Genomic DNA, 14,830 nt, shown 5'->3' with positions numbered 1-14,830 from the left:
AACAAAGGGATAAAGGAGAGCGCGTTGACGAGAAGAAGAAGTGATGAGAGGGTTTCACTTTGATTCACACGAACCATAACTGTATTTTGAACCGACATCAGGGTTTATTAAACAGTCGGTGTCTGTGATACATCTGGTGGTGTAATATTTACATATTTTTGGTTTTGATTTGACACCAGGCCAGATATTTGATTAGCTGACAACAAACAACCAAGTTGTGTGTTGCTCCTGAGAAACTGTCTGTGTACTCTGCTTTCATAGGATTCCGTCTATTTTTACATTCTTACTTAACTGTCTGAAACCTTAGGTAAGAACATTTTAAATTAAAAGCCTCATCATTTTATGCCTGGAAAGAAACAATCACATATCACACTATAAGGCATTCTATGTACTGTTTTGACCACTTTGTTTGAAACTGGAATATCCACTCTGGAGCAAAGTGACTATAAAGTGTTTTGTTTGGTGTGCAAATTGAGGTTTTATATGGACACGGTACGAGATCGCTGCCGTTTTACTGGGTAAAGTCAGTTAATAAAACTAAATTAGCAAATAAAAGACAAAAAGGATTAGGTAAAGATGCATAAGGAAGACATCTGTCGTCCATTATATATCAACCTGTTCAGTAAACTTTTCATAAGCTACATATTTTTTTTTCCAAGTGTTTGCTTAGTGATTTTTGTTTGTTTTGGCCTTCTTTGATTTCCCAGTTGGAAACCTAAAGCATCCATATCGATTTCCTTTAAAGCCTCTGTTTGCCACCGCAAACACAAAATTGGATGCTAGTTGTTTAAACTATATGGTAAATCATGTTTTCCCACCTTTCTCTTTTCCTGTGTGGGTTTCCTCTTTTTTTTTTTTCCATTAATCTGTAATTTGAAATATTCAGTAGTGACTTAGTGGTTTATTTGGAGGGGTACTACATTCAGGTCAGTAAATGTGTCTAGTATATATAAAAGATGTAAAGCTTGTCTCCCTATAGGGGATTTGTTGTATTATGCATTGAGTCAGTTACAGTACAGTATCTGCTGCACTTGATTCATTTTATAGCCGTTTTTGTTGCGCGTTGCAGTGTTGCAGTAGGTCGATTTGTTGCACTCAATTTCCTTTAATTATCAGCTCTTAAATCTTCGGGCCTCTTAAAATGATTTCGCAGTGTATAAACTGATCCAGTGTCTTCATAATAACTAAAATTGGACATCCTGCTGTCTCATAATATCAGCAAAGCACAGGTAATCAGTTTATTACAGCCACGGTATCATCTACTTCCAGATGAGTTTCGCTGACAGATCTAAAGCTAAACTTTAAGATCACACAGGCCATCAGGTAGCACAAAGATGACTTGTTGTCACAATCTTAGCTGAGGTTTAGATATTCTTCATGCAAATGCAGTTCAAAGAACAACTTTGTACTGTATGTGTGTGTTAGTGTGTACTGTACGTGGGCATATGTGTTACAGAGAATCCTTTAATCCCATATGGCACGCCGCATATTGTGACAGGGGCTGTCCCCGCCTACGGCTTTGATTTTGTGAAAGAAAAGATAATTATTTCACCTTTCACTTGAAATTCATTATCAGAGGGAGAGAGAGACAGGTAAATGACAGGTAATTGCTTTTCAGAGTCAACACCATTCTGCCTCCAATATACCAGAGCAAGCTGGGAGATGTGAGGAATAGAAAAAGAGCAGGTGAGGGAAGCGAGACAGAGACAGAGTGGGAGGAGTGAGAAGGAAGGGCTAATTTCCATAATGAAAAGGTAATAATTTGTGGTGTTAGTGTTAGTTTCAGTCTAGTGTCTATGGCGTGTCAGCTCCTTGCTCGAGGTCATTGTGTGGTACCAGCGATGCATACTAATTCATTAACAAAACCTCGCCCGCGTGGCCTGCCCCTTCTCAAGAATGTCAGTTTCACCTTCCCTCTTTCCTCTCATCTTTCCAATCCCACCAACCCCCACTCCCCGTCCCACTGCACCCTCCACACCCTGATTCCACTCCTTTTCTTTTCCCACATTTTTCTTTCTTTATCTTTTTCTTGCTCCATCCAAGGGACCTATGTTGTAATAAAGAATACAAATGAACTATATCCACTCATAGAATCCCACCAAGGCTTTCGAATATCATTTCATCCAGTGCTCCCTCTCACTTGTTCTATTCTTACGTATCTGATGTATTCTCTTGTATCATCAATAGAAGCCTCTCCCTTCTCTTCTCTCGCACACACATACACACACAAACACAAACACAAACACACACACACACACAATCCCCTCCACCCAGCTACATGAATGATTTAGGAGCATGCACATTGACTATCTGCCACCTGCCTTGGGCTCTGCTCAGGCCCACCTAGCGGCTGCTGGCCCTGCATGTTAATGCCTACTGGATAGGGACTTGCATGTTAACATGGACTGGGACACTAGGCTAGCTGACAGAGTGACAAGAAGCTGACACTGTGCACCTCCACTGCTGGTTAAAGGGCTAAGATAGGATATCGAGGAAGCGCTGCTTTTAAGCCGTTTTCACTTGTGGCGTCGCACGTGTTCAGCTGAATTAACGGATGTAATGATTGACCTATTGGACACAAGTTGGACTTGGATAAGAGTATCCACTGAAGGATCTTAAAAGGACTAGGCCAGAACTGTTGCAGAATGGTACGGAAATGTCAAGTGAAAAAACATAGCAACTGTCCAAGTCAAAGGCAAACAAAATGTATTCGGGAAGCTGGCGATGGGCGCTGCTGTTGCTATGTGACTAATGGAAACACATTTGAAGTGCACTTCCCCTTTGCTGGCTAAAAGTTTGACTGTGTTTTCTACTCCTGACACTGTGTGTCCTAATCACATGCTAAGCTCCCAGCACTGCAAGGAATGTGTTGCAGCAGTACGTAGTTTCTGTTGTAAACAGCATGGTGAGGTTCTTTGTGTCGAGTCACACGCAGCAACACTGAATTACAGCACAAGAAAAGGAGTCACATGGATTGAAGAGGCTGTGGGTCTGTGCCTGCTGTGCATTTCACTCTGGTAAAAGGAAATGGAAATCATTAAGTATTTTTTTTGCCTTGGTGACAGACACATAAATGGTGCATTGAGTCATAAGATACATGTTTCTGTCACTGTACACATATAGATAAAAAGAGTGCTTTACTATGAATTGTGAGTTTAGAAGCTAATGTTAATTTCGTTAACGAAAACTGACTAAATATGTTCATTGGCAACCTTTTTCTCCACGACTAAGACGAGACGATGATGAGACGGCAATGATGTCATTAAACACTGACTAAATCAACACGCAACATTGTATGCAAATAAAAATAAAAACTTTTTCCAAAATCTTTATTTTCGTTGATAAAAAAGAGGAGACCGAATATTATAGACTCACGGGAGGCGTGGCCTGAGCAGCACATTAGCAGAGCAGCAGCAGCAATGAGTGCTCCGCCTGTGTGTCTACACTGGAGGCGTTCAGGCGCAGTGTTGAGTTGTAGGTCACCCACGTTTTGGAAGCGCAATACACAATGACTGTAGTTACACAGGTCTTCACACTGGTCTTCAGGTTAACGTGTATATAGTGTGACTGAAACTTAAGCCATTATGCGGCCCAGCTATATTGATTAAAATAGCAGTGTATAACATTACCTTTCCTTATCATGATTGCTTTTATTCTAGCAAACCTTGCCTTGTTAAACCTTTAATATTGATGCCATGCGAATTAGCTTGCTAGACAAGAATTTTGTTAACCTTACGTCATTATTAAGTCCATGGGGCACTTTTTTTTTTCTTTTCTCGTTAACACCGACCTCAGATCTACTTATTTCATTTTTTAATGCAAGCAGATTGCAATTTATTAGGCTAACTACTTTTATTTCTGTTGTTCAGAACAGAAAGGTAAGTTTATGCTTTGGGCAGCTAAAAAAAAATGGTTTCAGAATGTTTTATTATCTGTACAGCTCTCATTATTTTATAATAGTTTTAAAGAGAGTTTTGGGCCCCAGTTGTTTAATTATGTTGGTTCAAAATAAATATGCAAATCAGAACATATATCTGGATGTATTCCTTAAATCGATACCATCAGACTGAACACTTTCTGCAAAGCTTTATTGGTAATCATTTTACCTGTGTTTTTCATCAGATAGTGAGAAGATAAAATCTTATGTGAAATAAGTTAAACTAAAATGACAAAGAAAATATTGCTTTTGGCTCGACTACATTGACTGAAATGTTCAATATAATCTGATGGCTAAAAAAGACTAAAATGTCAACAGTTTTCATTGACTAAAGCTATACTAAAATAGTTACAGTTTTCTATGACTAAGATCTTTTAGTCAGCTAACACTTGACTAAACAAACAAAAACAGGATGAGCTTGAGCTTGAAACATGATAATAACTAACAAGAACATTTGACACAGGACTAAGACTAAGACTGAATTTAAAAAATAGCTGAGAAAATTAACACTGCTTGAAGCTACTGTGATTATGAGAGTTGTGAGTTTATAATGAGAACATGTGAATCTCATTTAATGTATCATCACACTCTTAACATACATTCATCTGTAGCTTCCAGTGTAAATATCATTTCGCTGCTGCACTGTGCTTTTTCTCACTTTCCACACCCAGCCAGTGTGTGTTTCATTGAGGTGCGATGCGAGCTAGTGTCTCAGCTTAGACAGCAAAGGGAGGTAATTGAAATTCATTGTATGTGTATGGTCACTTTCTCCCCATTAATTTTTGTTTCCAACTCACTTGCTTTTCTAAATAGACTTCATTCTTTTTCAATATAAAAACATGTGCTTGAAGAATATTAATGTCTAACTTGCAGCCAATTTTAAGAGGTTGAATACATCACAGGTTTAGAGAAGACTGCTCCTGAATTTTAATTGGCATCTTTATTAATCAAGCAGACGTAATTTTAAAGAGATTGATGCATTTGCATTAGAATCAGCAAATCATTCTCTGTGATGAATGTCTTTTTGGTAATGTGAGCTCACACTTAACATCCTCTGTTTATTTGTAACTACATAAGATGGAAACTAATCTTTGTGCAGAACAGTAAACATTACCCTACTAGAAATGTTGTCTGTGGAAATCTAAATGTCAATTCTACAATTTTAATTCTTGAGTTGTGAACAGGTAAAATAACTCAGTTTGGGTTTAAAATATAGAAGCCCGCTCCAGTATTTAAGGTGTTGCTATTTGATTTATGCATGTATGTGTTCTCTAGGTGAGATTGTGGTCTGCACATAACTGTGTAAAAGGATTAACCCAGCTGGGTTGCATATCTCTTCCCACTATCTCCCACTGGCAATGCAGAGTGTGTCAAGCTGAGGAGGCTGTCAGTGGGTGGGCGACATATTCTCCACAACTAGAGGGGGATTTTATAGAGTCTGGCAACCGCTACAAATAGGGCACAGGCAGGCAGCTCCCCTTCCTCTATCCACCTCCCTCCGCCGTCTGGGCTTGTCACTACTAAAAGGGGAACAAAGGCGAGAGCAGCTAAGGGATTTGATTGTTCTTGTTTGGAGGAGAAATGTGTTGTTAGTATGTTGCTAGCATTTTAACAGGTTGTTCTGTAACATCCTGAACATGGGGTTACGCTTAAGGTGCGCAGGATGTTGGCTGGCTCATCAAAACATGCACTTGTTCCACGTTTCCTTTCCTCCAGATAATCAACTCCTGAATATTCTCTGTTGCTAATCTGGATGAGAAATACGCTGTCTCAGCGGTGGTCTGCCCCATGTCCCTTAAAGCTGACAGGCATGACTGCTAATTCAGATACAGACTCAACTGCGTCAACACTTTGTGTCTCGCAAATGAATCTGACATGTACAGTGGTGTTTGACAATGCAGTGTGAGTGCAGCTGACAGGACCATAACATAATGTGATGGACTACATCCCCTATACACAAATACTTGAAACAGTAAATGGCAAACGATTGCAGTAAACATCAACCGAGCTTATTTTCAAATGCTGAAGGTGCTAAATAGTGGGGTTCAATATGGTGGTAACACATACAGTATATACATAGATGTATATAGATATACAAACATAGATATAATTAGTTGACTGAGAAAAAATTAATCAAAAATGTGAAAGTCAGACAAGTAATTTATCAGATGAAAATGGTTGTTTCCAGCTCCTTAAAAGTAAAGGTTGTAAAATGAATATCTTTAGACTGTTGCTTGAACAAAACATAACTTTGGGTTCTGGGAAAATGCAATGGCCATTTTTCAGCATGTTCTGACATTTTATAGACCGAGTCAATTGATTAATGGGAGAAATGAACAAATGAATTGATAATGAAAATTACTGCTTACATTGCTATTGCTCTGTGTGAACTTTTAGTGCAGAGACAACAGAATTTATACAAACACACATGCCCACAGAAGCAGCCATGTGCACACACACGCGCGCGCATGCAGATGCTTCAAGTGTTGTTGATTGTGTTCATTAGCACTCATAATCCTGGTTGCTGTCATCAAGTGAAACAGTAATTGTTTTGGGTTTTTTTTTTTTTGTTTGTTTGTTTTTTGCATTAGAAGCTGTTGATAAGAAGATTTTATAAGACAGGAAACATAATCGTGCCACTTTCACCACTTACCGTTTACCTCTCAATTAACACAGGCGTACATTCACCCTCTAAGAGAAATAAGTGAAATGCTGCGGCATGCAGGGACACTATCTTGATTACTTTGTTTTGCTTAAGTGGACAGCCCTCCTTTTTACATAACTTGTTCGCAAGCATGCAAGCGAGAGACTGAGTGAGAGCTAGTGAGAGAAAAAGAGAATGACTTCCAATGTTTTCTTGTTGGGCACTGAGGCGTGGATAAATATTCTACTTGTAACAATAAGTGGAAGAGACAGAGGTTGTCTGAGTGTACCTCAACTCCTCTCCTCTGTTTTCTTCTCGTCTCGTCTCCTTTCCTGCTCACAGACTTGTTCAAGATCCGCTATAGTTTTCGGACTGCTGGGAAAGAGCTATTTTCTTTTGTTTAAGCAATAACTATAAGTTCTCAAACTAGCAGCACAAAATGAAGATACATAGAAGATATGCCATGATTGGACTGGATAGTTCTACATTTTAGTTTCATTTCTAGTTTCTTGTTTACCTTTTCAGTACTCTACTTTAGAGTGTCTATTACTTACATTAGCTGATATGGTTATTATTAAACCGAGTGTCTTTGTATGAGTCTATTAGCCCTGAGCTCTGTTTATGAACAGTCCTGCACACTCACACTCTAAAAAAAATCTGCTGCTCTGCTCTGCTGGCTGTCGGCGGCTTCTTCCAGCCAGCATAATGTCGGTGACAGTTCCATTGCCGATTTCCACAACAAGTTCCTTGTTGTGATCAAACACGCAGGCATTTATAATTCCTTTGACATTTTAAACCTCAGTACATATAGCCATGCTGAAGTCACAGTAGTGTGTTAGGCTATACCTACAAATTAATGGCTGTGAGCAGTGTGGAAACAGAGCGAGGGACTCTTGTTGGACATGGGGATTTGAAAGCCAGCGTGTTGTCTCCAGTGGTGGATGCGTTCAAAGCTCAGTGGCTACAGGCTTTATCTCTCCACAGGGAACTTTAGGGAGAGAAGCACACAGAAATACACTACAAAATACCCTCACAATAAAAATACACTATATAGTACACACAACTCACTCTATTATACTAAATTATAAATATTTGAATGGTTACATGTCGAGCACCATATCTACACCTGTATAAACACAGAGTTGGAGTGGGTTTTTCTTCACTTTACATGCTGTACTGGTCACATAAGTCTCATTTTGAAATCTACTACATTGTTATTGTATGTTAAGTGTTTTAACGAAACAATTTACCACATACTTTTTCTCACACAAGCCTTGTACAAACATATAATCCACTTCAAATGAACACCACTAATCCACTGTTAAACTGTGAAACATTTTGTGGTATGATATTTGAGAGATGTGTGTGTGTGTGTGTGTGTGCATCTGTGATTGTGTTGGGTAATTGCTCTGCCAGTTGGTGGACAGACAGATTGCCGTGCAAGGCAGCAGACTGGCATGCAGGGCACTCTGGGGACAGCAGACACTTTGCCTCCCCTGGGTCATTGATGAGGGACACAGGACACCACGGGGGGCAAGCTGACACCTGGGTCACTCTGAGAGAGTCTGCACCTCATCTGCTCTCTTGGTTTCACTTTCCAGCTCTTAATGTTCTCTCTAGACATTTTGTAGATGCTCTTTCTACATTAGTATGCAAGGTTTGGATGTTTTCTTCACATGCACAGCTTTCATGTTTGTGTATTTAAATGTGACATTGGGAAACTGCTCAGATCCAGACTGAGTAATAATGCAAATAATTGCAAATGCCAGAGAAATTGGGTAGGAATTTCTGAAAAACAATGCAGCAATTTCGAAGGTGTTTCAACAAGCTCAGGGAAGTAAGTGGCACAACGCAATCTGTGTCTGGGAGTAAGCCAAGCATTCAAGCAGTTCAAAACAAACACAAAATAATATTTGCACCTCATGTGTTCCTGTGCACATCCTCTAGATAGTACATACAGATAAAATCACAGATCTCAGCCAATAGGAGCGTGAAGTGAGGGTCTAATCACCTATATTGTAGGCAATTAAGGACTTTTGTTTGTTGTGATGATACTGCAGTAAGTTGTTAAGATCCTTAATGCTTTGAGATGATTGTATTTTTGTGGTACATAAATATATACATCCTGGGATAATTGAGAATGCATCTGCTGTAACTACTTATATGTCTCACTTTATAAAAATAGGCACAGAGTATAAGACACTTTTGTCTTTAATAATAGCATCCTCAACAGGGCTGAACCCGTGAGATGATGATGGGATGTCATCACAAACAACAGCTCACTTTATTTCAGGTGTGGCTCTAACCCATTGCTACCTCAAGCCTATGTTCTCATGTTAAGTGGGGATGAAACATTGATGCTAAAAGGAGCTGCAGCCTTGATTGGAGCAGATGTGACATGTTTGTCAAATGACCTACTTCTGTCCCTATTATGAATTAAAATTGTATGATGGAGACTGGGGCGTCTAATGAATGATACATGGTGGGGGTGGGGCCAAGTGGATGGAAAGGGAAAACAAAGGTTACATGGAAATAAATGTGTGTGTTTTTGTGTGTATGTTATGTTGTACATACTGTATGTGGATAACAGTGAGTAAATAACACATTCCAGTTCAGGCATCATAAAAAAGATTGCATTAATGTAGAGAGTATGCACAAACACAAACAGTCATACTGACCCACACACCACCCACCATGCCTGAGCGCTAATGGCTCTTTAATTGGTTGACTGTTTGCAGGGAGGTAGCTGTAGACAGATGTTATCTGGCCCTGCTCTCTGTAGGAGGTGAGAGTGGGGCTCTAATGGTCTGTGCATATGGAACCAGGACTTGGACCTCAGGGTGGGGACGCAGCCTGCTGATCTGGCCCCTTTAGCTACTTAGCTGCTGAATTAGTTAGCGTGGGAAGAAAATTGACTGAAGGAAGATTAATTTCCACATTTTGTATCAGACTGTATTGTGCCAATGTCAGCAAACTGTGTGTCCACTGCTTGTGGTAACACTTTTCTTGCCCTTATGGACAAACACAGGTTTTAAGTGGGATGCTGTTTTTGATAAATGGACAGTGGCTCCTCTCAAGAAAAGTTGTATGTCTGTCCTGCCCCCCGCCCTCATTTCTCTTTCTTAGTGACTCCCTCTCTCCCTCATCCTCCCCCTCTTTGTCTCTCTCCTCTCTCTCCATCTTACTTGCTCCCTCCAGCTCAGTGAGGCACAACTGTGTGTCGTGAGAGATCATATCCTCTTGACCTTGCTCCAGGAGTTCTGATATATTTCATCTCTCATCGATTTTCTATCCTCTGCCATTTTTTTTATCGCCCACTCCCTCCTTTCCATGGCCATCTTTCTTCCTCTCCACAAAATCATTTTCATCTCTCATCCCATACAAACGTACTAACAGAATTTCTATTAGTCAGAAAGAAAAAAAAGAATGGAAAAAGCAAGAAAGTAAGGGGATGGGACAAGATTGCATTTTCCATCAGAGTGAACTCTGAGAAAATAGAAAAATACAGGTATGCTAGCGAAGTAAAGATGAGAAAAGAGGTGGAAAGGAAAATCAATACATTCATGTGCACACACACAACAAGGTGTGTGTTTTATGGATGGGCCCTACTTACAAAGCAGCCATTTACCTCTATACAATAACAGCAACACTTCACTCTGAGGTCTCTTTAAACACTCGGGTGTCACTACCTGTGAGAAGAAAAAGGGGGCACAAAACAACTTCTTTCACCAAGTGACTTTTTGACCTTGGTGCCCCTGCTAATGTGTTTTGACTAACACAGTCTGTCCCATTAGCATCCATGCTGTTGGAGGCCACAAGTTCATCCACCGTATGGTGTAATGGTCAGGGTTCAGGGTTATTGTTACGCAGGCAGCATAGGCATCGTGTTTACTGTCCATGGAGGTGACTTGGCTCGCGACCTGCTGCCCTGCTGCATCTGGGCCCTCCCTTTGGAATGGCTCTTTGTCGTTTTGTGCATCCGACCTTAGCTGTCACTCAAATCCTTTCATTACCTCTCATTGGTGTGCTTCATGCCTTGTTAGGAATGAGTAGTGAGAATAAACACAGGCTGCAAGATGGCAAAACAAAAGGCGTCTCACAGAGGAATACAGTGGCCAGACTATTACTGTCAATTGGTTTCATCATTTCCCTTCATTTCTTCATATACACATCCCTGCAGTGATCATCTCCCAGAGAGCAGCACCATTTCCTAGTCAAAAACATGAGTGAGTCAACATATCTGGGGGGGGGGGTGGCACTAACTAAGCGGCAAGAACAGACTCCCTATTGATTTGTCGGCTGGATTCAAAACAGGGTTATGCAATATCTTGCGCCATCTTCCTCACCATTATAACTAATTATTATCTTAATTTACCCATCAAAAAAATTTGGCACGTGTGTGTGTGCACATGCATGTGTGCTTATGTAATCGGATGAATTCATGCACTGCCAGATATACTTATTATTAGAGAGATAGAGATTTGGACTGTTTTCCTCTTCATTGAGCAAAAATTAGAATTTGGCTTAAAATTCTTTGTCTCATTGTTTTTTAACAATAATGCTGTTTGCTGTTGTTTTCATTTTGTTCTCTTATTTATTTTTTATTTTTTGTCATCTGGTGTTTTTATGCCTCCACGCCGGCAACAGCCGTGGCCGGAAGCATTATGTCTGTCTGTCCGTCCCATTCTCATGAACGCAATATCTCAGGAGCGCCTGGAGGGAATTTCATTACATGTGGCACAAACGTCCACTTGGACTCAAGGACAAGCTGATTAGAATTTGGTGGTCAAAGGTCAAGGTCACTGTGACCTCACAAAACATGTTTTTGGCTATAACTCAAGAATTCATATGCACACAAATGTCTAATAGGATAAAATCATGAAGTTGAAAGATGAAATGAAGTGATGACATTTTATATCCAAAATGTCACAGGTCAACTTCACTGTCACATCATAAAGTTCTGCAAAAACACTTTTCTGGCCATAATTCAATGTCATAACTCAGGAACAGAAGGGGAGATTGTGACCATATTTCACTTTGGTTGGATGCTGGATTGGTAACAGTAATCTTGGTGCCCACTTTGATGACTGTATAGATCGTCTGTGCTGACTGGTTGAAGATGTGTGTGAAGCATCCATGTTTTAGAATTTGTAGCTTCTTTGCAGCAACATCCATATCTGAAGCTTTGTCTACTGTCCTAGCTACAACTTTGTGTTCTATCAGAATCAGCTTTATTGGCCAAGCAGGTGAACACCTTTTATTAAATTCCTTCAAAGTCTTCACTACAAACATTATATAAATCTGGACAGACAGACATGGATGTAAACTGCAGCTTGACTGGTTGGTGGAGGCATACCACCATGAGGCAGTATATCTAGCTCTATAATAATTGGAGACAGTGGGGTCAGCTCAGTGTCAGTCCATGTTACATTTTTAAGTGCATGTTTATGCCCGAGTGAAAACAGTCAGGTCATTCTCTTCTTCTTTGTTACTCTGCCCCTTATGCTGTCTGTCTCTCTTTCTCATTGCATGTGTGTGTGTGTGTGTGTTTGTGTGTACATGTTCTGTCTTCATGTTCCCTAGCAGGACTGTCTGGCCTGCTAAAAAGGGAAAGGTTAGAGCACTGCCGCTTCCCCAGCCTTTCCTCTAATTGGCATTTGTAGAAAGACTGCAGATAAATAAATAATTAAAATGGAAAGTTCAATACACAGCAAATCACATCAGATCCTCTTCTTTTCTATTGATCACATATTGGTCTAGCAGAAATTGCATTCAATGATGTGCACAATTAGTTTTAGTAACGAGCTGATGGCCAGATCAGGTGTTTGGCAACTGTGGCTTGTGGGCAAAATGAGAACTGTGATAGTTCATGTGTCACTTGGTAAATTGCACAGTTCACTTTGGTATTGTGACCATTAAAAAAAAAAAAATCTCTCTTTTGTGTCATTTTCCTTGAATGCCTCTCTTAATGATGATACTGTTTAATGCAATTCATATTTATTTAAATGGTTTCATTTTCTCTGTATTGTCAAAGACAATGTGATGCAAATTGACTTAAACTCTATTGTAGCTGATGAGTGAAAGCAGCTTTCTGTGTGCTGATGATCCACCCCGCACTCAGTCAGCACCAAATCAGACAGTTGTGAATCCCTGTTTAAATGAACAGAGACAAAGGAAGGAAGAGATTTCTTGTTTTTATTTTAAGATATTAAGGAGGGAATGTTGTGACTGCAGGCGAGATACCAGTGACAGTGAAAAGAGGCAGCGTATTGAGGTATCAGATTTAGGCACAGAAACAATCAACAATAACAATATGTCAACTCAACCTCATATTATTAGCAGGCTTTTCTTTCAGGATGCATCGATCACTGCAGAGGCTCCCTCATCAAGTGATGCGGAAAGCGCTGGCTAGAACAATGTATTCACCTCTCCTGTTTATTTTAACAGGGCATTCACTGAGTTCACGAGTCATTCACACTTATCTCTTAAAACTAGACAACAGACAACTGACAGTTTTTGTTTTGCTACAATAAGCTGGCTGGCTTCTTGGCTTAATTGGTAGAGCAATGACCTGTCGTCCTGATTTGTTACTGTACAAACACTGTGAATTCCAAGTGCACAACTGAAGTTAAGTAATGATTTCCCCAGATATTTAATTAATAGTACCTTATCTAGACTGGAACATACTGTTTTATTGAGGGTTTTGTATCTTCTATTAGTGAGATAACGATGCAAAAACTGGAATTTTAAGTATTTTATTACCATACTTTGAATACTTAAAATACAATTTTTAATCTTTACCACATAACACTTCTGGGTTGCTGAGCCTTTATCCAATGTCAACACCCAGTCCGTGCCATGTTTTCACCACTTTGTAGTGAAAGTTGTGTGGGAAATTCCTTTTCATGAATCACTTTTCTCTGTATCCGATCTGTGGCCTAACCTAACCCTGTCCATCTCATCATAGAGAGTGAAGGACATGGTGGTCTGTGTATTTTCATGGTTGGCTGGAGGAAACCTGAGTCTACCTGTCCCTGTGGAGAAAGAGAGGATTGTAGAGTGCAGGCCATGACAATCTATTCCCTTTGTGCTCATGGTTGGCCCCTCGCGGACAGCCGGTTTCACAGCTGACATTTACACACAACTCACTCAGGTCTCAGAGAGAGGAAAGACTGAAAGAGTGAGGAGGTATATGAGAAAAAAAAGTAAGACTTGCATTAACTTGCATCTTAAGTTCAAGCGACAATCAGTCTTCTGCCCATTACAAAGTTCTCTACTGGAAAATGTACTCAGTATGATGTGCGCTAAACTGCTGTTATCACATGTTTACATGTAAGAGATAATGTAGAGTCAGCTCCATATTGCTTCTCAGCATCAACAAACTAAAGGCCAAAGTTGTAACTCAAAAATGTAACTCTTTCAGATTAGCTTCTGATATACAGACTTTGTTGTTATATTAGTTACAAAACAACATACCCATTAACCAAATTAACCAAAGCCCGGAAATTAAATCTGACATTAATTACAGTTTTTGTTCTTTTTTTTCTGTTTAATTTAGTGAATCAGTAGAGCATTAACTTGCTGAGTTTCTATTTGTTGATAGTGTCTTGATTTGTGTGTGCATGTGTTAAGTGCATCATACCCACCAATGTGGAAATATGAATGTGTTAACATGTGTGTGTGCATGTGTGGATTTGCACTGTTACATCTGTTTACAGGTACTGTTGAAATGCAGTGTGTTCACAAGAAGCAGCACCGCATTTAAACAGCATTTCACACCATTTCGCACCATTAAGTGCTTGAAATACTCGTTTTCTTTCACAAACTGCATCATGTGTAGTGTTATTCTTCAATTCTGACCTCTCTCTCTTTCTCTCTCTCCTTTTTGCTTTCTCTCATAGGTGAGTTCCTGGACCCTGGCTGCATGTGTCTTGGTTGTGAGAAGCACTGAGTTGGTCGTCACAGTATGGACTTTATCTCATTTTACAATCAGTTTTGTCTCCCACTTCTTCAAGTCACTTTGTACATTTACTGTGATTCTCGGGCGCATCTGCACTTAACTTCCATGAGTAATGGCTGATTATAGTTTCGGGTGCAACAATAGATAATCATTAGCCATATGCACTGTGTGCTGGCATTGCTCAAGATTTAGAGTGCTGTCCATGGTGCTGAAAACAAATATATTGCTGCCAATACATTTGCGCTCAGTTGTGTAATAGCTCCATTGTGTGCGCAAGAATCTGTGGGAG

At 39.9% G+C, this 14,830-nt stretch overlaps 1 protein-coding gene across 3 annotated transcripts in view; it reads left to right on the top strand.

The window, feature by feature from the left end:
• The window catches only part of cadm2a (cell adhesion molecule 2a), a 232,102-nt gene that overhangs the window by 27,647 nt on the left and 189,625 nt on the right, over positions 1-14,830 (top strand). The window lies entirely within an intron of this gene.

This window comes from Thunnus thynnus, chromosome 13 (assembly GCF_963924715.1).
Source record: "Thunnus thynnus chromosome 13, fThuThy2.1, whole genome shotgun sequence".
Classification (NCBI taxonomy): Eukaryota; Metazoa; Chordata; class Actinopteri; order Scombriformes; family Scombridae; genus Thunnus; species Thunnus thynnus.
This window is presented reverse-complemented; position numbering and strand designations above follow the sequence as displayed.